Source organism: Arachis hypogaea, chromosome 18 (assembly GCF_003086295.3).
Source record: "Arachis hypogaea cultivar Tifrunner chromosome 18, arahy.Tifrunner.gnm2.J5K5, whole genome shotgun sequence".
Lineage (NCBI taxonomy): Eukaryota > Viridiplantae > Streptophyta > Magnoliopsida > Fabales > Fabaceae > Arachis > Arachis hypogaea.
In genome coordinates this window covers 96,702,780-96,729,165 of record NC_092053.1, presented here as the reverse complement: position 1 = coordinate 96,729,165, position 26,386 = coordinate 96,702,780, and the positions used below count along the sequence as shown (strand labels likewise).

Here is a 26,386-nt window from a genome sequence, read left to right as displayed (position 1 = left end):
TAGTTTGGTAAGTTAGCTAGGACTTATGGATTAAGGTCAATTATGCTTGCTTGACTTACTCCTCGATGGTTGGGGTTGACTAGGTGAGATTGACTCATCATAATTACCATAGTTGTGGTTATGGCAATGATAGGATTCCTTGGATCCCCACCCCCAAGTCAAGGCTCTTTATTGCATTTATGACATTTTCACTAGTTTTGATCTTATTTCCTTTTAATTGCATTAATTCCAATTTTGCTCATACCTTAGTTCTTTTATTGCTTAGTTCTTTTAATCTTCATTTCTTGCTTGAAAATCCCCCTTTTCCTCACAACCCGAGGTTGAAGTACTCTTGATCTCGGTTATTATGATTTGAATTTAAAACATTTGATTGAAAGAATTCGTTGTTGGTTTGGACTATGCTACTAACGAATTGATTCTTGTTTTGATTAATTCCGAACCATACAAGAATTCTCTTGTCAAATTTAGCGCCGTTGCCGGGGATGCAATTGAGTGCCATCTTTTGGTTGTTGTAAATATGATTCTGGTGTGAATAGTTTACTTTTTGGTTATTTGGTTATTTTTGTTAATATTTAGGTTTTTGTTTTTTCTTATTTATTGATGTCCTTTCTTTTTATTTGCTACTTTCTCTATGAGCTATCACCCTTGTTGCTTGGAGCTTGGTTGTAAGTATTTTATAGGATATGATGAATTCAAATTGGAATTGCTTCATAGAGTGGGAGAACCAAGTTAGGGAGGAACCAATTGCATATGAGCAACACTAATAGCAAACACATCCCTCATACTACAACGAGCCAACCCCTCCCCTATGTGAATACCAAATCCAAAGATATGAAAGATACCCCCTGCACAACCCTCAACCACCAAACCTTCAAGCACCACACCATACACTTCCATGGGATCAAAATGTTTATACACCTTGTTAGCAACCATATGAACCACCACACCCTTATACACCACCTCAATATCCCCACCCACATGACACACCTCCCACATATACAACCTTCCTCCCAACTTTTGAACATTCTCTTCCACCTCAATGTGATGTTTTCCAATCTTTGCCCCAAGAACAACAAGACCTTCAAGCATTCTTCTAAGAGCAAGAAGGGTTCCGAAGGACACAAGGAGAGTTCATTGCTACCATAGCCGAATGGTGAACCGCTTGGCCTCCCTACGCTCAACCACTCAAGACATTCCCTTTGGAGAAGGTGGAAGATCAAGTAAGGAATGTAGAGAGGAGGAGAACATGGAGCCTCAAGGAAAGGGAGAGGAGCTAAGGCAAGAATGGAAACAAGAGGAGGAAGGTAAAGCTTGTGAACTGGAAGAGGTAAATGTAGAATTGAGGGAGTTTGATCAAGAAGTGGATTGCATCATCAATGATTTTTTGTCCACCTTGGTCAACCCCCTCAATGATCTCAAGGAGCCTTCCACTCTTGAGTTTGAGAAGGATATGGAAGAGCTTGAAAAGGATGGTGAGGAAGAGGTGATCATCCAAGAAGTGGAGGCATACATGCAAGAATTTACAAGAGTGACTCCAACCCAAGGACAATTTGAATGGGTGACAATTTCCTCCATGAGCTTCATAGACCCATACCAATATTCTCTCTTGGAGACGGACCACCAACTTAAGATGTTCCTTGGAGTGTTAAATAGTGAAGGAATGGGTGTTGGTTGTCAAAGGAATTCAAGGCATAAATGGTGCAAGGTCCAATTTGGAGGAGTCCAACACTCAAGTGGGTGCTTCAAAGGTGCTTGGAGAGGTTATTCATCCAAAGGTACATGTGAAAGTCAACAAGAGGATGATAGAGAAACCAAAGTGTGGGATCCAGGCATACATCTCTACAACCAACAAGTTTGGATCCCAATTGTTTGCATGAAGTTGCTTGAGAGCTTGGTGTACTTTGTGTGGGATCCTGGAGGATTTTTGAAGAGAAAGCATGGTTGGCAACTCAAGGATGAGTGGAAGTATAAGCTACCATGAGATAAACTTCACCCAAAAGTCCAACTTGAGGACTTAAAACCAAAGTGCTAGGTGGGAGACACCCCACCATGGTAAGATCCTTTCAACCCTTCTTTCTTTTAGCTTTTGTTTATTGAATTTTGTCTCTTTGATTAGCATAATTTGATTGCAGTCTAGGTTTAAGTTAGTTGCATTTCATGTTTGATCATGTGTTTTTGATGAATGATGTGTTTTGGGCTTGAAAAACTTTGATTGATATCATTGTACAGAGTTCTGTGTGTGCGCACAGCCTTGTGCGTATGCACACTTTTCCTATTTTTCACTACCTGTGCGCGTACACAGCAGTGTGCGTACGCACACCCATTGTAGCACGCTCTGTTCGCAGCGCTCGCACCCTCTATGCACGCGCACCCCCCAACATTTTCATTCTGTGCGCACGCACACTGTCTTGTGCGTGCGCACACATGGTTACTTTTCACTTAAAAAAAGCTTTCTGTGCTTGCGCACACGTCTTGACATCCCCTCTGCTCGCAGGCCACGCACCTCCTGTGCGTGGGCATAACCCACTTTACCTCTCTTATGTGTGCGCACACCACTTTGTGCGCCCGCACAGTTTGCAACACACCTTCTGGTCGCAGTGCTCGCACGCTGCAGTGTGCTCGTATATCCTCTCTTTTCCCTAGTGTGCGTACGCACATTACCCTGTGCGTCCGCACAGGTCAAATTCTAGGCAATAATGAGAAAGAGTGCCCTGTTTTGCCGTTCTCTTCTTCTCTCTTCTTTCTTCTCTCTTCTTCTTCTTTCTTCTTCTTTCTTCTTTCTTTCCTCTTTTTATGCTTCCTTTCTTCTCTTCTCCGGCGAAACTCCGTCGCTGTGAGTCTCGCAGTGGCTAACACAAGTGCCACTGTTGCCTTTCCCTTCCTTTTCTATTCTTCATCTTTTCCATTTTCTTGTTTTAATATTCTTTTTTATGCTTAGTTGCTCGCTTAATTTTTGTTTTCTTTATTTAACTTTGGTTATTTAGCTTAACTTTTGCTTAATTGTTTATTGTTGAGTTGCAAGTGTTCAAATTTTTCATTTATGGGTTACAGATATTTGAATTTTTGCTTGAATTGATGAATATATGAACTGCACCCCATGTGTTTGACATAATGCCTACATGAACTTTTTGTTTAATGCATGTGTTGTTGCGACCATGTATGTTGGACTATATCCTTGTTTGGCATTCTAATCATGATTATGAAGATATCTTGGATTGGAATTTCAATATTGTACTTCTTGTTTGTTGCTTTAAGTTGCTAACACCAAATGAATATGGACATTGATATTTAGTCTCTTGTTTGGTGCAAATTTTAACAAGTACATATTGAATTTAGTGAATTGAATGGAATTGCTTGTTCATCATGGTTTTTTTAAGTCAATATAATCACATCACACGGTATTTGTTCCTTGTTAATGCTTTGCATTTGTTTGAGTGACTTGACTTGATTTTTATCAAGACTCGTTACTTTTTGTAGCAAGTACCTTCCCATGTGATTATTTGATTATTCTTAAGGATGAATAGGTAGTTCTCTTCATCATTGCATTGGTTATTGTTAGTTGTGCTATTTTATATCAATTTTGCTCTTTCACTTGCACAACTTCAAAATCCAATAATTCCTACATTCAATTCACTCTTGTGTAATTGCCTAAGTCTGCATGTGCCTGAATGACACTTATCTCTTACTTGCATCTTAGGACATTTAATTGAGGAACTCATTCTTACCTTTTCATTGTGTGGATGCCACTTTAACCGGCCGTTGTGTGTATTCCACACCACTATGCAAACTTCCTCAATTAGATACTTATTTGCTCCCTTCTTTACCCTTTTGTGTTACTTGCCCTATAATTCTAATTATACTTTCTCCATTCTTTTTGAGGATGAGACGTCAAGGCAAGGAACCGGGAGAGGAGAAGGACACCAAGGATCGACATGTCGAGCATACATTAGCCTTGGCAATCTCCACACAACCTAAGCCCCCGCATCCGCCAAGCAAAGGTGGAGGAAGCTCTTGAGAAACATTCTTCCCGGATCGTGTTCATGCACGGAGGACCGTGCAACGCTTAAGTGTGGGGGAGGATTCGTCATTTTGGGGGCATAAATTCTCTTTTCCCGAACACTTTGCACTTTATTTTTGTTTTATTATATTTCTTATATATATTTGGAGTGTTCTTGACTATTGCATTGCATTTTCTTTTTCATAGTATATATTTTATAGATAGAAGTTGTGATTGGATGATATGAATAGCATAGCACCTAGTTCAATTATATCCTAATTGTTCATGTTAATTTTTGCTTGTTGAAAATTAGGGAAAGAACTAGGAAATTTTGAAATTGCATCCATCACGTCATACATACATATAGAAAATAATTTTGGTGAAAAACAATAAGGATTTTCTAAGAATTTTGTTCAAGGGCATTCTATTGAATTGACTTGGAAAATCGTTTTTTAAACTTGCTTGAATGATTATTTTGGAACATAGATGAGTAAAGAACAAATACCTTATGAGTTTTGGGCTTATATTGAGTGATTACAATTTTTAACCACTAATTTTGTTCATTGTGTGCTATATCTCTTCTATGATTGTGATCTTGGTTTTGCTTGATTCTTTATTTCCAATGTTTGATGTCTTGAATGCATTTAGCATGATTGAGGCCCTTTTTGAATTAAACTCACTCATCCATATGAACCTACCCTTGCATCTACCTTTGTTAACCCCTTTTGAGCTTTTTAATCCCCTTTGTTCTAATTGTTAGCACATCACAACCTTAAGCGAAAAACCATGAATTACCTTGAATTGAATCTTTGATTAGCTTAGGTTAAGGTGTGTGTGTCATTTAAGTGTGGGGGAAATTTTGGGAAGCATTAGTAGAGAAAAATTTTATTTTGGGTAATTATTGAAAAATTTGGAAAAAATGGGTGCACTTTCATATATCAATTTGCTGTAACCATATGCATTTGTCATAGAAAAAGAAAAAAGAAATAGAAAAAAATGAAATGAAAGAAAAATATAGTAATAAGATGGGACAAAAGTTATCCCAAAGAAAAAGAAAAAAAATTAGAATAAAAAATGCATATGTGTTTTGAATAGAAACTAAGGCATGAATGTGTGTGAAAAGAAGTAATGGGTGGCTAGAATGCATTTGTTTTTGTGGGTTGATTGATAGGGGTTGAGTTGGTTTCTTGAGCTAATCAAAGATTCAATTCTTTAGTCCACTTAGCCATATCTATCCTACCTTGACTCTAACCCCATTACAACCCTAATAAGTCCTCATGATAATTGCGTTCATGCATCACTTGTTGTTGATTGTTAGATGGAAAGCAAGACCTTGAAAGCATGATTAGAAGGAGACTTGAGTGATTAACCCTTAGACACCGAGTGATTAGAGTGCATACACACCTAGTGAGGGTTCAATCACTCAATTTTATGTTTCCACATCTCTTATCATGCATTCTTGCAAATTGCTTCTTTTTGATGAGTTGGATCAATTCAATAGATTTTGTTTGCATTGAGCTAATTCTTTGCTTAGCCCTATATGTCCATAATCTTGCTTGGAATTTGATTATTTGTTTTCACCAAATCAATAGAAAACTATAGATACATAGATATATATAAATAGTATATACCATACTTGCATGCATATAGATAGTTGCATTTAATAAGTTGAACCCCTCTTGATTGTTTTCCTTGTTGGTTTAGCATGAGGACATGCTATTGTTTAAGTGTGGGAGAATTGATGAGTCCATATTTGATGATATATTTTGACACAATTTGGTGGATTCTAGCACATGAACTCACACTTAATCACCAAAATAGCAAACTTTTGTGTTTGATCGCTAATTTGGACTTAAATGCGAAAACATGCGTTTTAATGCTTAGATTAGTGATTTTTAATTCCACTTTTATGTCATTCGATGCCGTGATATAGTTTGTGAGTGATTTCAGGCCTTAGAGGCAAGAATGGATGGCTAAAAGTGGAAGAAAGCATGTATAAGGGAGAAAACATGAAGAAAAACAAGGAAAAGCACACACAGCAAGGTGTGCGTACGCACAAGCAAGCGTGCGTACGCACAAGACCGCATCAGCCTAGTGTGCGTGTGCACAAGCCAGCGTGTGTACGCACAAGAGGAAATTTCCATGCGTGCGTGCGCACAAGTACCCGTGCGTACGCACAGGAGCCAAAACAGCCAAGTTTGCGGATGCACACATCTGTGCGTCCGCACAGGCCCCTGCACATGATTTTGTTAATGAAACGCATGCTGTGCATTTTCTGAGGGCTTTTGGCCCAAATTTTAAAGGCTTGGAGCTGAATTTGGAGTGCTATATATGGGGGATTCAACACATATCAAAGGGAGAGCTCACTTAGATAGTTTAGAGAGTAATTATGAGTAGGAGTAGGAGTAGTGTAGCATTGCTCTCTTAGGGTTTTATTCTCCATTTTCATGTAGCATTTTATAGCAAGCTTAATTTTGGATTTTGATAATCTTTAATTGTAAGTACTCTTTAATTCCACTTTAATTACATTGCCTTTATTTTCATTTCCTTTGGTTCAAGCACTTTGTTTATAATTGCAATTTTGAGTTCTTGAAGTTTTGATTGATGAATTTAATGTTTCATGCTTTCTTTATGTTTGTTTGGATGTATATTGTTGGTAGTGTTGATAGTTGGTTATAGTTTGTTATTTTTCCTTGTAATTTTCTATGTTTTACTTTTATGCACACAAGGTGTTTGTGAAAATGCCAACTTTAGAAATTGAGTAGATCTTCCCACCTTGGCTTGTGGTTTGAGTTCCTAGGATGCTAGAGTCATAATGTCTGACATCTAGTGGTGATTCTTGGGTAGTTAGTTGACTATTGTTTCCATTGACGCTTGCTTTTTATTAACTAGTTTGGTAAGTTAGCTAGGACTTATGGATTAAGGTCAATTATGCTTGCTTGACTTACTCCTCGATGGTTGGGGTTGACTAGGTGAGATTGACTCATCATAATTACCATAGTTGTGGTTATGGCAATGATAGGATTCCTTGGATCCCCACTCCCAAGTGACGGCTCTTTATTGCATTTATGGCATTTTCAGTAGTTTTGATCTTATTTCCCTTTAATTGCATTAATTCCAATTTTTCTCATACCTTAGTTCTTTTATGATTAGTTCTTTTAATCTTTGATTTCTTGCTTGAAAACCCCCCTTTTCCTCACAACCGAACAAGACACACTTCCAATTGCGTCTTAGGGAGAACGACTCGAGGTTGAAGTACTCTTGATCTCGGTTATTATGATTTGAATTTAAAATATTTGATTGAGAGAATTCATTGTTGGTTTGGACTATGCTACTAATGAATCGATTCTTGTTTTGATTAATTCCGAACCATACAAGAATTCTCTTGTCACATGTGCTCATGCTAATCACAAACAAGGAGAAGGATCAAAGGGAAACCAACTTATTCAATGAAACTATCTATATGCATGTAACTATACTAAATGCTATCTATTTTTATCTATATTATAGTTTCCTATAGATTTAGCAAAACAAACAACCAAATTTCAAAGCAAGTGATGCATGAACAACTTTCCTTTTATTTTCTGTTTATTTTAAGAAAAGAGGAGGAATTCGAATCTGCCAAGCTGGCACTAAATACGGACCTGGGCGTTTAGCGCCAGCAACTCAGCAACACTGATGCACAGAAACTTGTCTCTCAATAATTTCCCTCGGCAAGTATACCGAATTGTCGTCAAGTAAAAACTCACAATAGAGTGAGGTCGAATCCCACAGGGATTGATTAGTCAATCAACTTTAATTAGAGGAATGTTCTAGTTGAGCTAAGCAGAATTTGATGTGAGAGTTGCAGGAATTCAAATGGCGGAAAGTAAATAGCAGAAAATGTTAATGCTGGGAATAAAGAGCTGAATATAAATGTCAGAAAGTAAATTACAGAATCTTAAATGGGGAATGGGGGATTTAGCATGAAAGTAAATTGTAAAAATTAAAGAGAATGGGTAAGATCAGAAATGGGGAAGTCATTGGGTTTAGGAGATGTTGCATTCTCCGGATCAAGTTCATTTTCATCTCTTCCTCAATCAATGCATTCATTGATCTCCTTGGCAATCTTAAGTGATTGAATTCCAATTCCTTGGTAATTCAATCTCTCAAATCTTGATCAATAGCCAATTCCTTGGTCTAATTGCTCATGAGAAGAGATGAAGTATGGTCACTGATTATACCACATGTATTTCCAAATCAAAATATTGGTAGGATTATATGTCACTATATCCATCCAAACCCCAATTTGGTCCAACATGAGAAAGCATTTCTAGCATGATCTCTTCATTCCTCTTCCGAGGTTCCGAAGAGATCCAAGTATGAATAGCTTCTTTTCCAAGATAACTACCCAATTGGATGAAGATTGAAAGCTTTCTAGTAAAATCAAAAGAAAAGAAAGAGGAAGAATAATGAAAACTATTATTGATCCATCAAATTACAACAGAGCTCCCTAACCCAATGAAAGGGGTTTAGTTGTTCATAGCTCTGGGAATAGAAAACAAAGATAGAGAATGCATTCTGAAAGTAAAACTAGAAGTTACAGAGAAAGTAAAATTATACAGAGAGTGGTTCTCCCTATCCAAAAGCTTCTCTCTAGTTCAAAACTATTCCTATTTATACTACTCTTCTGATCTTCTAGTTGGCTCTTCAAGTCTTGGATATGGGCCTTTGGATCTTGAGTTGAAGCAGTTATCATCTTTAGTGGGCTCAGCTTCACTTGCAGAGAAAGTGTGCAGTAGGCATGGACTTTAGCTTAGGGCGTTAGTGGTGTTAACGTTAAGTGAAAGTATGAGGTCGAGAACGTTAGTGAGAATCACCTTTTTCACTAACGTTCCTAACCCAAAATGGTCCACGTTAACTTTAACGTTAGTGGCACTAACGTGACCACTAACGTTGCCTTTTGGCCCTTCGCAAACGTTATTGGGGTTTACCTTTCCCAATAACGTTGAGAGTACCCCTTTCTCCCTACGTTAGAGTTCACGTTAGTATAGTTAACGTGACTTTTAACGTAGGCTTGCCAAATCTTCGAGAGCGTTACTGACACCTACCTTTTTCACTAACGCTCCAAAATGCCCCTTTCTTACGTTAGTGCCTCACATTAATTATATTAACGTGACCACTAACATGGTGTTGATTGCCATCTCCAATGTTAGTGACAAAGGTGAGTGTCACTAACGTTGGCTCATCATCCCTTTCCTCCACGTTATCTTCCACGTTAATGTAATTAACGTGGTAACTAACGTGGCTCATAGTGGCTTAGTCCAACGTTAGTGACAAAGGTGAGTGTCACTAACGTTGGCGATTCCATGCTCCTTCTACGTTAGAGTTCACATTAACCAGGTTAACGTGGCTCTTAACATAGCCAATATGGGCTTAGTCCAACGTTAGTGACAAAGGTGAGTATCACTAACGTTGGCATTATCTTCCTCTTCCACATTAGAGTTCACGTTAACTGAGTTAACGTGACTCTTAACGTGGCCAATTTCCCTTTTGGAGCATTAGTGGCACTCACTTTTACCACTAACGCTTGGAGCTTCCTTTTCCTCCACGTTAACTACCACGTTAATGTAGTTAACGTGGTAATTAACGTGGGCTATGATGGCTTCGAAGACGTTATTGGCGATCACTTTTCTCATTAACGTTGCAAGCTAGCTTCCATTCCACGTTAGTGGTCACATTAGTTAGACTAACGTGGCTTTTCCTTGCTTCCTTTGTCCTGAAATCAAGCAAATAAAGTGCATCAAAGCTCTAATTCAAGTTATGAGTCATGCATCATCCAATTTGTCATTAAATTCATGCATAATTCTCATGAAATCATATAAAATTCACAGTATTTGCTTGAATCAAGATGTAAGTGAAATTCTATCCAAAACTTGCTTATTTCCTAAGAGAATGCATGAAACTAACCTAAAACAGTAAAGAAAAGGTCAGTGAAACTTGCCGAAATGCCCTGGCATCAAACACTAGGGAAGTTCTGCCCACTAGGGCGCTAAACACCAAGCCTAGCATTTAGCGCCAGCAAGCCAGAAATAGATGGAAGCTTTCTGTCCCCTAGGGTGCTAAACGCCGAATCTGGCGTTTAGCGGCAATGATCCGGATCACACTTCATCGAAGGAGCATCTTTAGTTGGATTTAGCTTTTAATTATTCTATTTTATTTTATTTTAGTTATTTTTAATCACAAACAAAATTTTTTAAGTTTAGAATTTATTATTTTTTTTAGTTTCAAATAAAATTAGGTTAGATATTAAAGGAAAAAGATTCAGCCCTTTGGGGGATTTTCTCTTTTACACGCCTCATTCTATAGTTGACACTTTTTAAAACGCTAGTTTTTTCCTGAACCATGAGCAACTAAACCTCCACTATTAAGGTTAGGAGCTCTGTTTATTTCCATGGATTAATACTATTATAATTTTATTAATTAATGTATTAATTCCATTTCAAGGATTACTTTCGTTCTTCATCTTATGAATCTAGGTATATCGAAAGAACAACCCTTTTTGTACATGAATTCTTGTGAATATTGGAAAAAGCTATTTCACTTGAATACTAGCGTGAAAGTAAACTCCTCCTAAACTACTAATTACTTGGACTTAATGGGATACGTGACATATAATCCTCTTATATTTGGGTAATTATTATTTTTGTGGCTAATAAAGTAGAATTGAACCTAACCCTCTAATCTATATTAAGTGACTAAGGAATTGGCGATTGATTAGGTTAGAGGAGACTAAATCACTAAAGAATTAGGGTTTAGTCAATTACATTTTGCCATGAATGAATCTTGCATGATTAAAATAGTTGGTAAGAAAACTTAATCCAGAAGAATAAATAACTCCAAAACATTAACTATCTTCTCACATACGCTTCACACCAAATTTATTGTTTGCTTTCTTAAATCTTTTGGATTACTGTTTAATGCTTTTGAACCCCAAAATACCATTTTCTGCTTGCCTAACTAAGTGATTCATTCGACCATTGTTGCTCAGTCCATCAATCCTCGTGGGATCGATCCTCACACACCTGAGGTATTACTTGGTATGACCTGGTATACTTGCCGGTTAGTTTGTGGACCTTGAATTCCGCTTCAAATTTTTGGCACTGTTGACGGGGATTGACTGAGATCAATGATGAGCGAACTCTTGTGTGGTTTAGAATTCACAATTGAAGTCTCGTTGCAAAGTATAGTTTCCAAACCAACAATAGTCCTCTCATGCAAAAATTTAGGTCGTCACAAAGAACAAACCTCAAATAAGAAATAACCGGAGTATTTTGGACTCCAGGTTGTCTCACGAAGAGTTACAATGAAATGTATGCTTATTGGCTATGAAGATCAAGGGGGGGGGTTTGGTTTGATAAGAGGACAATAAAATAAATGTGCACGAAAAATAAAGAGAGCAAGTAATTAAAGAGAGACATTCATGGCGAGAATTGAGATCATAGGCTTTCTATCCTAGTCATGCATAATTAATTCGCCTTATTTAGTTAACTCACACATCGGGAGAATTTCAAACAAGACTAATTAATCATGTCACAAATATAAACAAGAATTTATCTCATTACGTCAACTCCAACAAATAGGGAGAAAGTCTAACGAGACTAGCTAATCTCAATCCAAAAGTCCTAACCAACTTACTAATTAAAATAGCAAAAGATTAGCGTCAATGGAAACAATATTAGCTAACAACTCTAGATCGCCAACATAAGTTGGGTTTTCATGACTCAAAATTGCCCAATCACTCTTTCCAAGCCAAGAATGCTCAAAATCTACTCTAACATCCTTCCAAACATTTTATCAAACACTTGGAAGGCAATAAAGGAAAGCATAATAAAAGTGCAAGAATAATAAATCTACCAACTACCAATTGCAAGAAAAGTAAATCAACAATTCAATTCATCAATAAAAAGAACATCAAACATAAAATTGCATTAAAAGTAAATCAAATCCAACAATTGTTCATAAACATAAAAATGGTAAAATAAAGGAAATGACAAGTAAAACTAGAAGAATAGAGATGTAACAACAAGAAATTAAAAGGAGAAACTAAATTAAAACAAGAATTAAAAGTTGGATTTAAGAAAATTTAAACCTAAACTACCCTAAATTCTAGAGAGAAGAGAGAGCTTCTCTCTCTAGAATTCTAACCTAAAACATGATGAAAAACTTAACTATGACTACTCCCTTCATTCCCCCTTCAATCCTTGGGTTCAATAGCATCAGAAATGGGTTGGATTGGGCCCAAAAGGAGCTGCAAAATCGCTGGGGGCGATTTCATTAAAGTGGGCCACGGACAGCATCGGCGCGTGCGCGCAAAGTGCGCGTGCGCGCCCCTGAACGCGAAGCAACATATGGCAGATTTTATATCATTTCGAAGCCTCGGATGTTAGCTTTCCAACACAACTGGAACTGCCTCATTTGGACCTCTGTAGCTCAAGTTATGGTCATTTGAGTGCGAAGAGGTCGGACTTGACAGCTTTACGGTTCCCTCATTTCTTCATGAGTTCTCCCACTTGCATACTTTTCTTCTCACTTCTTCCATCCAATACTTGCCTTATGAACCTGAAATTACTCAACAAACATATCAAGGCATCAAATGGAATTAAAGTGGATTAAAATCACCAATTTTAGGGCCTAAAAAGCATGTTTTCACATTTAAGCACAAATCAAGGGAGAATTGCAAAACCATGCTATTTCATTGAATAAATGTGAGAAAAGGTGATAAAATCCCTCAAAATAAGCACAAGATAAACCACAAAATTGGAGTTTATCAATCAACAACTAACTATTGTCTGATTGCTTACATTAGGCATTCTTAGTTTTTAGTTTTTATTTGTTTTTGTTCTTTAAACTTTTGAAAATTTAGTTTTGTTTTAGTTAAAAATTTTTCCTTAATTTTGAAATTAAGTTTGGTGTCCCCTTAGTGATCTTATTTTGTTTTCCCTAATTAATTTTCTTTTCATGTATTTTCGAATTTAGTGGCTTATCTTCCTTATTGATTTTCGAAAATTCTTGTGTTAGTTGTTGATGCATGAGCATCTTTTCCTTATTTTTTATTTATTTTAAATTAGAATTGATTGAGTTTAAGTATATTTTAGGATTAAAATCCTCCTTGGATGCTACTTTGAGTTGTTTTGGTGTTTTAATTATTTCAGGTGAAATTCAGATCAGTTTGGCAGAGTTTTGTGCAAGAAAGAGAAGAGTTGGAGCTGACCACTAGAGCGCTAAACGCCAAGCTGGCATTTAGCGTCAATGATCCGGATCACACTTCACCAAAGGAGCATCTTTAGTTGGATTTATCTTTTAATTGTTCTATTTTATTTTATTTTAGTTATTTTTAATTGCAAACAAATATTTTAGGTTTAGAATTTATTATTTTATTTTAATTTTAAATCAAATTAGGTTAGATAAAAGAGGGAAAAGATTCATCCCTCGGGGATCTTCTTACTTCCGCACTTTCACATTTTTCTGAACCCTAGTTTTTCTCTGAAGCATAAGCCACAAACCTCCTTGGTTAAGGTTAGGAGCTCTGTTTATTGCTATGAATTAAGATTATTATTCTTCTATTTTGATTAATGTACTGATCCAATTTCAAGGATTACTTTCGTTCTTCATTTTGTGAGACTGGGTAGATCGGAAGAATAACCCTTATTCTATATGCGTTCTTGTGATTCTTGGAAGAGATATCTTACCTGAACAATAGCTTGAAAGTAAATTTCTCCTAAATTGTTAATTAGGGTTTTTGTGGTCATAAACTAGAATTGAACTTAACCCTCTAATCGAAATTAAGTGACCAAGACATTGGCAGTTAAATAGATTAGAGGAGACTAAATCACTAAGACATTAGGGTTTAGTCACTGACAGTTTGCCATGAAATGAATCTTGCATGATTAAAATAGTTGGTAAGAAAAGTTAATCTAAAAAAGTAAACACCTCCGACACCTTAACTGCTTTCTCTCATATACTTCACACCATTCCGTTGTTTGCATTTTCTACTCTCTGAACTATTATTTAATGCTTTTTGAACCCTCAAAACATCACTTTCTGCTTGCCTGACTAAGGAATTATTCGACCATTATTGCTTAGTCTATCAATCCTTGTGAGATCGACCCTTACTCACCTGAGGTATTACTTGGTACTACCCGGTGCACTTGTCGGTTAATTTATGGTTCTAAAATACCGCACTAGTTGTTCAGTTTATTTTAATTTATTTTATTTACATAGGATACCTCACTGAAAATTCTCTGCACTATGACGTAGAGATTTGTACTTTTTCTTTATTTTCTGTTGTTTATGAGCAAGAACAGGAACAAAGAGCCTCTTTTAGACTTTGATCCTGAGATTGAGAGAACCTGAAGGCGGCGTCTACAACAAGCTAGAGATTATAAAGCTGGCGAGAACCTCAGGGATAATTTTGAGAAAGAAGTTGAAGAGTCTACTACGGAGCTCAACAATAACAACAACGAGGTTAATGCCAATGTTGTTAATCCTCCTCCTAACATGCCTGCACAACCTAGGAGAACACTTGGCTCTTATACTACTCATAGCTTGGATTCTATCGGAATAGCATTTTTGTACCCCCTGTTACTGCAAATAACTTTGAGCTGAAACCTCAGTTGATCTCTCTGGTGTAGCAGAATCACCAGTTTCATAGACTATCGCAGGAAGATCCAAATTTGTTTATTTTTAATTTCCTGCAGATTTGTGACATTGTGAAGACTAATGGAGTTCATCTTGATATTTGCAAGCTACTTCTCTGCCCATTTGATGTACGAGACCGAGCTAAACAGTGGCTTGACACTCAGCCCAAGGAGCTTGGGCACTTGGCACTACTACATTTCACACATTTAGTAACATTTATGTTTAAACATTTATTAAAATGTTAGTAATTATAATAAAATTAAATATTAAGTAACATTTTTAATAAAATGTCAGTAAATGAGTTTAATTTTTATAAAAAGTTTACAAAAACTGTTACCTATTCCTAATTTCATAAATAAAAAAATTCTTACTTCTCTGAAATCGAATCCACGCTCACTCTTCAATCTCGCTCTGACTCCTTAATCTCTCAGTTCTCTGAATCTCTCGATCTTGTTCTGCCTCCTCAATTTTTGGTTTTGCCTCCTCTCGATCTCTCGCTCTGCCTCGTCGATCTCATGCATGATTCAATCGCAGACTCAATTTCATTCCAGTAAGGTAAGATTTGAAATCATAGGTGATTCTCTTCAAATTTTTAGGGTTTGATTTTCATAGTTGTAGCTGATTCTTCAAATCTCTTCGAATCGGAAGAGTCTGAGTTTAGTAAAAATAAACTAATTCCCTCTTCAAATCTGTAGAAGTTTTAATCCAATTAGCTCCGTGAAAGTTGAATAGCTAATTGATCTTAATGAGTTTGTTGACTTATGATCTAGTAGGTCAAATCAAAGTAGATGTTTAATTTGAGGAGGTAGGAACCCTAAAATTGATTGCGATGGGGCGAGGAAATATTTCGATTCGAAGGATCGACAATTCAACGAGCCGGCAAGTAACATTTTCGAAGGGAAGGAATGGATTGCTGAAGAAAGCTAAAGATTATCCATTCTCTTTGATGTTAAAGTTGGATTGATTGTGTTATCCAGCACTGGCAAGCTTTATGAATATGCAAGCACCAGGTAATTAATTAATTAATTAAAACTATTAATTAACTATCTATAATTACTTAGTCTCCTTTTCTCTTTCATTTGTGGATTGAGTGTGCTTAGTTATTTTATAGTTTACCAACTTTTTCTTCTTTTTCATTTTCTTTTTTTTTACTGAGGGAAAATATCTTATTTTGTAGCGAGGCATCTTCGGCATCAATTTTCTTCATATGATTCAGGATATGCTATTCTAGTGGTGGCAATTCTATTTACTTTTCTTGTAAGTATCATTGCCTTCTTCCCTTAGTTTATTGGTTGATGATTCTATCCTTATCTATGTTGTCAAAACTTGTTCATTTCTAATTTCAAAGGCCCAAATTTAAAAAAGGTTATCATATGTCATCATGAGACTGCTTTCTACAGTTTAATACCACAGTCTTTGTCTCTAGGTGTTGATGCTTCTCTTCCTTACTTCCTCACGTGATCCGGGCATTATTCCAAGGAATTCACATCAACCAGAGAAAGAGTTACGCTACGAATCTGTTGATGGTGGGGGTGGCCGACAAACGCCTAGCCTTCAGTTTTCCCGAATAAAAGATGTAATAATCAATGGCCATACTATAAGGGTAAAGTACTGTGAAACTTGTATGCTGTATCGACCTCTGCGTTGCTTGCATTGCTCCATTTGCAACAACTGTGTTTGAGCATTTCGACCACCATTGTCCTTGGGTGGGACAATGTATTGGTCTGGTATGATAGTTGACATTCATGACTTAATTTATTTTTTTCATGTGAAGTGTGTTGTTCTTCATTTATGCTCTATTTCTTACTAGTTTTGCTTTGTTCTTATCAGTTTTTCATTTATTTTTTCGTGGCCTTTCTGATGCGCAGAGGAACTACCATTACTTATTTCTATTTGTTTCTTCAGCAACTCTACTCTGCATCTATGTCTTTTCCATCTCAGATTACTATATCAAGGTTCGGGTGGATAACTATGATGGCACAGTTTGGAAGGCAATGAAAGAATCCCCTGCATCTGTGATACTCATGGCTTATTGTTTCATCTCTCTGTGGTTTGTTGGTGGACTAACTGGTTTTCATTTGTACCTTATAGGCACAAACCAGGTGAGTTTAAATCTTTTTACATTTCTTGTTTTGATACCTTAATAAGGATTTTTCAACGCGAATATAGAAAATCGAAAGGAGTGATACCTTAATTAACTTTCTGTGCTTTTTTATTTGTCTATTGCTGGTTCAGTGATTGTAACTAATTGTAATTAATTATTTCAGGAGAGGTTTCTTACAGAGAAGGACAATCAATTGGAGTGATTCCAGATGGCATTGACAAGAATGGAAAGCCTCACAAGCTCGGATTGTATTCTATTGCTAGCAGTGCTCTTGGTGATCTTGGAGACTCATAAAAAATTGTGAGTCCTATTTTGGAGACCTATACATGATTTGGGTTATATCCTTTCGTTCTGTTCATACTTTAATTGCTCTGCAATCTGATATATTTGATATGATGCTCTCATTCACTCACCTAGGTTTCTCTATGTGTGAAACATCTTGTGTATACAAATGAAAATGGAGAACTTGTCAAGAGAGTCTACTCAAATTTCCTGTGTAACGATCAATAGTTTGAGTTTTTAATATTTCTATATAATGTGTTCTTAAACAAATTTAGGTTTAAATATAAGCCTTTCTTTTTGGAACTTATGTTGTTGTTTATTCAGGTGACTTGAAACAAGGAGCTCAAGTAAAGATTAATACTTCCCATAATAATCATTTTTTGTTTAGCTTTCTCTTCTTTTTCTATAAAATTTAAACCTAATACTTCTTTTTGCTCTTAAATGTCAAACCCTTTGTGTTTTTTTTTAATTACTATTTTGCTTCTACCAAACTTAGACGGTTAGACCTACTACCTTTCCTGAATTGTTGGGTTTAATGAACAATATATCACAATCTATTATTATTAGTATTTTTTCAAGTTCTTTCAAACTTTTTCTCCTTCATATCAAATGTAAGCTAACCTTAATTTCTTGCAGGTAAATCAACCCAATAGTTGTTGCCCCAACTGTTGCTGCCGTAGGCTTAGCTTTCTTCAACTAGGGTTTTCCACAAGCTGGCACTTGCTAGTTGCTAATATATAAAGGCCAAAACTTCAAAAATCATGAAGTTGTTGTTGCTGAGAAAGAGGTACTTATATCATTCTTTGCAATTTTTTTCTAAGTTAAAGTTTGTCTAAATTGATTAATTGAAATTGTTGATTTTAGCTGGTTGGGTGGCTACTAATATTATTTTCTTGTCTTTAGTTAGTTTGGAGAATTTCATTAATTTGTAAGAGCAAGTAGTGTTTGGCAATTTGGATTATTCTGCATTGAGCAAGTAGTGTTTGGCAATTTTTAATATCTGCTAAAATTATGATATGAAATATATGCATGCACACAGAGCATCTGCACTCTGCAGCTGTATACATATGTATCATGTATGTACAGATGTATATTAATCGCTCCATCAATAGTTATAGTAAATCAAAGTCCTCTATATTTAGAATTAAAACCGAAGAAGTTAAAATAGCATTTATGGTTCATGCTTTGTAATAATCATATTAAGATTAGTTGAAGTAATATGTTTTACCTTTAAATAAAGCTGATATTGCTTTTTCTTTCTTGTTAAGTGAGAATATTAGTATTGGTACCTTAAAATAGTTGTTATTTTTTTTGTAGGTTTTTCATTCTTCTCTTACTCAAGAGGCAACTAACAGAAACTCATGATGTACAAACTAGCCACATAGAGAAATAAATTATATTGGTAACTTGTGTTCTGAATTTTCATCTATCGGACTAATTTAGTGTTTAAATATCTTGGGTTTAATTTGTAAAGTGGGTATAGAATATTTAGTTGAAAAAAAATTTGTGCATTTAAATGTTACTAAAGATTTATTGTAATATTATTTTAGTGTTAGTAAAGAAGATCTTTTGTAACATTTATTAGAGTATTGCTATAGAAGATCTATTATAACATTTTTTAAAGTGTTATTAGAAAGACTTATTGTGACATTTTGTAAGTGTTACAAAAAATATCCATGGTAACATTTTTTAAGTGTTACAAAAATTATCTATGGTAACATTTTTCTAAGTGTTACAAAAAATATCTATTGTAACATTTCTCTAAGTGTTACTAAGAAAAGTCTATTGTAACATTTTTCAAAATATTACTATAGAAGGTCTATTGTAACATTTTTATTAAATGTTATTAAATCTTTAGACAAATGTTAGTAAAACTCTTTAGTAACATAGGGTATATTTAACATTTGTTAAAATGTTACTAATATACATAGGTAACATTTTAATATGATTTCGTAACATTTTTTAAATGTTAGTAAAAGTCAAGTATGTAGTAGTGTGGGATAAGGTGGCCAATAGGTTTCTGACTATGTTATTTCCTCCTTAAAAGCTAATTAAGTTGAGGACGGATGTTTAGACCTTCAGGCAGAGGGAGGATGAGTCTCTCTATGAAGTCTGAGAAAGGTATAAGTTAATGCTTAGAAAGTGTCCTCTTTATATGTTCTCAGACTGAATATAGTTGCAGATATTCCTAGATATGTTGCTCAGGAAGTGTTCTCTTGATATGTTCTCTATGTTGCTCAGGAAGTGTTCTCTTGATATCTTCTCTAAGACTGCTAGGATGTCCCTGGATAATTCTATAGGAGGGCCACTCCATATGAAAAAGACCCCTAATGAAGCTATGGAGTTGATTGATGGTTGCTAACAACTAGTATTTATACTCTTCTGAAAGGACCTCTGTGAAAAAAGGAGTCATGGAGTTGGATACCTTGAATGCTATTCTTGCCCAGAACAAGGCTATATCTCAGCAGATTAATGCTCTTACACAACATTTGAGTGGAATGCAAGTCTCAGTCGTTAATGCTCAAGATACTTCCTATGAGATGAGTTGTGGTTTTCCTCAAAGTGAAACTTATGACTATGGCCAGTGAACAGGTTAATTTCATGGGCAATGCCTCTAGAACCTCCAACAATGATCCTTTCTCTAAGACATATAATCAAAGATGGAGGAATCATCCTAACTTTGGGTGGAGAGACCAATCTTAGAGGCAACCAAACTTCAACAATCCTCAGGGTGGTTTTAATAAAAATAATTTCAACAACTGTTAGTTTCAAGCATCTCAGCCACAACAAGCACCCTCTTAGCCTCAGAATACTCCTAACTTGGGTTCTATAGTTGCAAAACTCTCCAAGAACACTCAAAGTTTCATGTAGGAGATCAGAACTTCTTTTTAGAACTTGGAGATACAAGTAGGTCAGTTGAGAAAGAAAGTACCTGAGAGGCCTCCTAACACTCTTCCTAGTGACACAGTACCTAATCCAAGAGAAGAGTGCAAGGCTATCACATTAGTGAGTGAACCAGTGACAGAAGAGAAAGTACAAGTTGCTTAAGGATCAGAGAAAATAGAAGCTCCAACAAAAGATTGAGGATGCCATAGCACACGCCCCACCCAAGGCCCCTAAGTACAAGCCGAAGATGTCATACTCTCAGAAGCTCCAAAAGGAGACTAAGGACAAGCAATTCTCACAGTTCTTGGAAGTTTTCAAAAAGTTGCAAATCAATATTCCTTTTGCTGAGGTTCTGGAGCAAATGCCTCTCTATGTTAAGTTCATGAAAGGTGTACTCTCTAAGAAAAAGACCCTAAAGGGAGATAAAATAGTGGTCTTGACCAAGGAATGCAGTGCAATAATTCAGAGGAAATTGCCAAGAAAGATGCCAGATCCAGAAAGCTTTCAGATTCCATACACCATTGGGAGCACAACTTTTGACAAAGCCTTATATGATCTAGGTGCAAGTATCAATTTGATTCCCTTGTCTGTAATGAAGAAGTTGCAAATCCAAGAGGCACAACCAACAAGGATAGCATTACAAATGGCAAAAAAGTCTCTAAAACATGCACATGAAATAATGGAGAATTTCTCGGTCAAGGTTGGAAAACTTTTTCTCCCTATAGATTTTCTGATCCTTGACATGGGAGAGGATGAAGACAATTCTATAATCCTAGGAAGACCATTCCTGGTCACTAAGAGAGCTCTGATTGATATGAAAAAAGGTAAATTGGTTCCAAGAATGCATGAGGATTATTTAGTCTTCAAAGTTTTTAAACATATACAGCACTCAAATGAAGGAGGCACTTGCATGAAGAGTGAACTCACTAGCCCAAGTCTCCAAGGATCCCTGACTGAAGTAAAGCAGAGTTTACAACTCAAACCTCCTTTGGTGGGAACCAATACAATTCTCCCTAATATCAAATCTAAGTTTGGTGTTGGGTGTTCATCATCCCCAAGGGAAATGGTCCCAAGACGAAGGTGCCCAAGGGATGGAGGAACAAGAAGATCCCCACTGAAGATTTCTCACCAGGATTAAAAGTGGTGTTCACTCATTATCCCATATTACCATACACGGTGAACCGGATTCTCTCTATTGAGCATGTTGAAGTGATTCAAGAGTGATGAGCAGATATTTTATGCGCTTTTTGCCATCATTTTCATATAATTTTTGGTATGTTTTTGTTCAAGTTTTATTAATTTTTCATAGGTTTTAGTGCAAAATTCACATTTTTGGATTCTACTTTGAGTTTGTGGGTTTTTATGCAATTTTAGGTAATTTCTGGCTAAAATTGAGGACCTGGAGCAAAAGTCTAATTCAGAGGCAGAGAAAGCATTGCAAATGCTATCTGAATCTGACCTCCTTGCACTCGAAAGAGCTTTTATAGAGATACAGAAGTCCAAATGGAGCATTCTCAATGTCTGTGGAAAGCTAACATCCAGGGCTTTCCAGCAATGTATAATAGTCCATACTTTGCTTTAGAATTGAAGGCCCAAAATAGGCGTTCAACGCCAGCTTCCTGCCCTATTCTGGCGTCCAACGCCCAAGGGAGAAGAGACCACCGTCCAACGCCCAAAAAGGACCCCCTAGCCAGTGTTCAATGCCCTAGAGGCCTCCTATCACGTGGATCTCAATCAAACTCAGCCCAAACACTCACCAAGTGGGCCCCAGAAGTGGATTTTAGTACTAAAAGACTATTTTACCCTTCTTAATGTAATCCTTAGTCATTAGTTTAGTATTTAAAGACTTTTACACCTCTCATCAAGGGAGGATGCACACTTAAGCCATATTTCATTTTTCACATTGTATTCTCTATCAGTATGAGTTTCTAAACCTCTTAGGTTGAGGAGAGGAGCTGTGCTGAGTTTCATGGATAAAAAAAATTACTGTTCTATTTTAATTCGTGTTTGATTCTCTATTCTAAGATGTATCTTCATTCATCATCTTTATGATTACGTTGAATCGGCACAAGGTTATCTCATTCTACAAGGGTTCAGAGTGAGTCTTTCATCGGACAATGATGAACCACTAGCACGACTTCGTTAGGGACTTCCCGAGACACTAGTTCAGCCAAGGTACCGGGAGATTAGAGTCCTTGGGGTAGAGTCTAGAATCAAAGGCACATCATTCTCTGATCCAGAAAATTCGACCTTGTCTGTGGCATTTTGAGTAGGATCACAAAGGAGAATGGATTGCAGGAGCTTCACCCTCAATCAGACTGGATCCGCACTAACCCTGGGGTTCAGATCTGGAGGAGCATTGGCGACCTCTCAACCGGCGTTGATCACATACAGCCTACCATAGAAGAAATCATTCACAGTTGAAGAAGACAGTAAGATCGGAGTTAATCCAAAAGAACAAAGCATCTCCAAGCCTTAACCATCTTCCATCCATTGTATTTACCATCAACTGAGTAACATTATTTTTATTTTCTTTTTATGCGTTTAAACAATCAAACAACCATTCTATCCGCTTGACTAAGATCTACAAGATAACCATATCTTACTTCAAATCACAATCCTTGTGGGATCGACCTTGACTCGCTCAGGTATTACTTGGACGACCCAGTGCACTTGCTGGTTCTATTGTGCGAAGTGTAATTCCACGCACAAAGTTTTTGGCGCCATTGCCGGGGATTGTTCGAGTTTGGAAAACTAACGGATTATCTTGTTGCTTAGATTAGGTAATTTCCTTTTCTTTATAGGTTTAATTTTATTTTATCTGAGTCTTTTATTTCCTTTTCAAAATTTTTTTTTCAAAAATCTTTACTTTTCTTCATTAATCTTTATATTTGGTTTGAGTCTTTTATGTTTGTTCTTGTTTGAATCTTTTTCAAATTTCTTGAGTCTTCTTTCTAAAAATTTTCAAAAATAGTGTCTTTTGTTTAAGTCTTGTGTCAAGCTTTAAGTTTGGTGTCTTCTTGAGTCTTTTCTTTATAATTTTTGAAAATTATGTCTTTGGTTTTCAAAATTTTTAAGTTTGGTGTCCTTTGCATGTTCTTGTTTTCTTTAAATTCCTTGAGTTTTGTTTTTGGTGTTCTTCTTGATCTTCAAAGTGTTCTTGTTTTTCTTTTTGTTTTGATCTTAAAATTTTTAAGTTTGGTGTCTTTAGGTATTTTTCTTTATAATTTTCGCATACTAGGTGTCCTTAGATCTAAAAATTTGAAGTTTGGTGTCTTTTGTGTGTTTTTCTCATTCTTCATTAAATTCAAAAATAAAAAATATATTTTCTATCTTTATTTCACATTATTTTCGAAAATTTCAAATTTTAATTTCAAAATCAAAATCATATCTTATCTTAATTTCAAAATAAAATCTTTTTCAAAAATCAAATTTCAAATCTTATCTTTTTAAAATCTTTTAAAATCTTTTTTTTTAGAATTTGATTCTTTCTTATCTTATCTTTCTTTTAAAGTTTAAATTTCAAATCTTTTTAAGTTAAAAACTACCTTTTTAATTTTGATTTCAAATCTTTTCAATTTAAAACTTATCTTTTCTTAACTTCCTTATCTTATATTTCTTATCTAACTTATCTTTTTTTTTAATTCAAAACCTTTTCTATCTTATCTTCTTTTAAATTTTAATTTTAAAATCTTTTCAATTCTTATCTTATCTTGTTGATTTTTTCAAATATTTTCAAAATCAAATCTTTTCTAATCTTCTATCTTATCTTGTTTTCAAATCTTTCTTAAATAGTTACTTGTTTTCTCTTTCTTCTTTTTCAAAACTTCCTAACTAATTCCTCTCTCTTCTAATTTTCAAAAATTCTTCTTCTCTTTCTCTCTCTTCTTTTTTGAAATTCATCAATTAATGTTCAAATCTTTTTAGTTAATTAACCTTCAATTTCGAATTTAATAAATAAATAAAATAAAAACAAAAATATTTTAATTCTTGTTTCTCTTTTTACTTCTAATATTTGAATTCTTCTTCTCTCCTCTCTATCTTCATTCTTCTTTCTTGTTCACATCTCACAAGGAGTCCTCTGTTCTTGAACATAGAGCTCCCATTCTTCTTCTTTCTTATTTTCTCTTTCTTGTTTATGACCAGGAACAGAGATAAAGAACCTCTCTTTGATCCTAATCCTGAACCTGAGAAAACTCTGAGGAAGCATTTGCAACAAGCAAAAGCACAACATTTCGGAAGAAACCTCTTAGAAAATTTCAAACTAGAAGCAGAAAACATGGCAGCCAAACCTAATCATGAAGGAGAGGCAAGAAAGGTTCTTGGTGCTTACACCAAGCCTACCTCTAACTTCTATGGAAGAAGTATCTCTATACCTGTCATTAGAGCTAACAACTTTGAGCTTAAGCCTCAGTTAGTCTTTCTTCTACAACAGAATTGTAAGTTCCATGGACTTCTATTGGAAGATCCACATAAATTCCTGTCAGAATTCTTGAATATATGTGGCACTGTTAAGACCAATGGAGTGGATCCTGAGGTCTATAGACTTATGCTCTTTCCCTTTGCTGTTATAGACAGTGCAAAATATGGTTGAATTCTCTTGGCCAAGTTCTTTCCTCCTCAAAAGATGAGCAAAATCAGAGTAGAAGTTCAAACCTTCAGACAAAAAGAAGGTGAATCCCTCTATGAAGCTTGGGAATGATACAAGCAACTGATCAGGAGGTGTCCTCCTAACATGCTCTCAGAATGGTCTATCTTAGGAATCTTCTTTGATGGCTTGCCTGTCTGAGATGTCCAAAATATCATTAGATAGTTTTGCTGGTGGATCACTCCACCTAAAGAAAATGCCTGAAGAGGAAAGAGAACTCATTGAGATGGTCGCTAACAACCAATTCATGTACACTTCTGAAAGAAATCCTGTGAACAATGGGGCAACTCAGAAGAAAGAAGTTATTGAAGTAGACACTCTGAATGCCATATTGGCTCAAAACAAGATCTTGACCCAATAGGTCAACATGATCTCTCAGCATTTGATTAGAATGCAAGCTGCAGCTGGTAGCACTCACGAAGCTTCATCTAAAGAAGAAGCTTATGATCTTGATCAACCCACCATGGAAGAGGTGAATTACATAGGAGAACCCTATGGAAACACCTACAATCTCTCATGGAGGAATCATCCTAATCTTTCATGGAAGGATCAATAGAAACCTCAGCAAGGTTTCAACAATAATCAAGGTGGAAGGAACCAAAACAGGTTCAACAACAGACCACCATTCCCATCTTCTCAAGGGAATATGGAGACCCCTAAGCAGAGCCTCTCTGACTTAGTCACTATAGTCTCCAACCTCTCTAAGACCACTCATACTTTCATAAATGAAACAAGGTCCTTCATCAGAAATTTGGAGGTACAAGTTGGTCAGATAAGCAAGAGGATCCCTGAGGCTCCTCCTGACACTCTTCCTAGTAACACTGAAGTGAATCTAAGAGAAGAGTGCAAGGCCATCACCACAGAGGCTGAGGCCAAATCTGGAGAGACTGGGATGGCATTGAACGCCAGTGAGGAATATCTCACTGGGCGTTTAACACTTAAAATGGCAAGAGCCTGGCGTTGAACGCCAGTAAAGAGCATATCACTGGGCGTTCAATGCCCAAAATAGTAAGGGAACTGTCGTTGAACGCCAATAATGGCACACCCTCTGAGTGCTCAATATCCAATCAAGAAATCCCTATCCAAGAACTAAAAGAAGCCAAGGCTCATATAGAGACCATAAAGGTTCCTTTGCATGCACTCCTACAGTGCATAAGTTCTGATGAATACTCATCCTCTGATGAGGATGAGAACATTAGGGAAGAGCAAGTTGCTCGGTACCTAGGAGCTCTCATGAAGCTAAATGCCAAGTTATTTGGTACAAAGCCTTTGGAGGAAGAACCTCCAGTGCTTACCAAAGAACTCAATGCTTTGGCTCAGCTGAAGCTACCTCAAAAGCTTCCAGATCCTAGACGCTTCCTAATTCCTTACACTATAGGCACCATAACCTTTGAGAAGGCTCTGTGTGACCTTGGGTCAAGTATAAACCTCATGCTACTCTTTGTAATGGAGAAGCTGGGAATCTTTGAAGTATAAGCTGTAAATATCTCACTAGAGATGGCAGACAAATCAATGAAGAAAGCATATGGCTTAGTAGAGGATGTCTTGGTGAAGGTTGAGAACCTTTACATCCCTACAAACTTCATTATCTTAGACACTGGGGAAGATGAGGATGAATCCATCATCTTTGGAAGACCTTTCCTAGCCACTGCCAATGCTATCATTGATGTAGCTAAGGGAGAACTGATTTTACAACTAGGCGAGGACCACATCTTGTTCAAGATGCCTCACCCCAACTCTCCCTCTGAGAATAGAGAGATAACTGTGCAACACTTAGTGTTCCAACCAT

General features: G+C 36.2%; 1 non-coding gene and 1 pseudogene across 1 annotated transcript; one reads left to right on the top strand and one right to left on the bottom strand.

Annotated features, from left to right (window-relative positions):
- Positions 1 to 15,674: 15,674 nt before the first annotated feature.
- Positions 15,675 to 16,846, top strand: LOC112770182 (protein S-acyltransferase 8-like; annotated as a pseudogene).
- A 7,736-nt stretch (positions 16,847 to 24,582) lies between these two features.
- LOC112773356 (small nucleolar RNA R71) lies at positions 24,583 to 24,691 on the bottom strand. The gene has a single exon (XR_003187910.1). It is a non-coding gene; the product is annotated as a small nucleolar RNA R71 (small nucleolar RNA).
- Between the last annotated feature and the right edge of the window lie 1,695 nt (positions 24,692 to 26,386).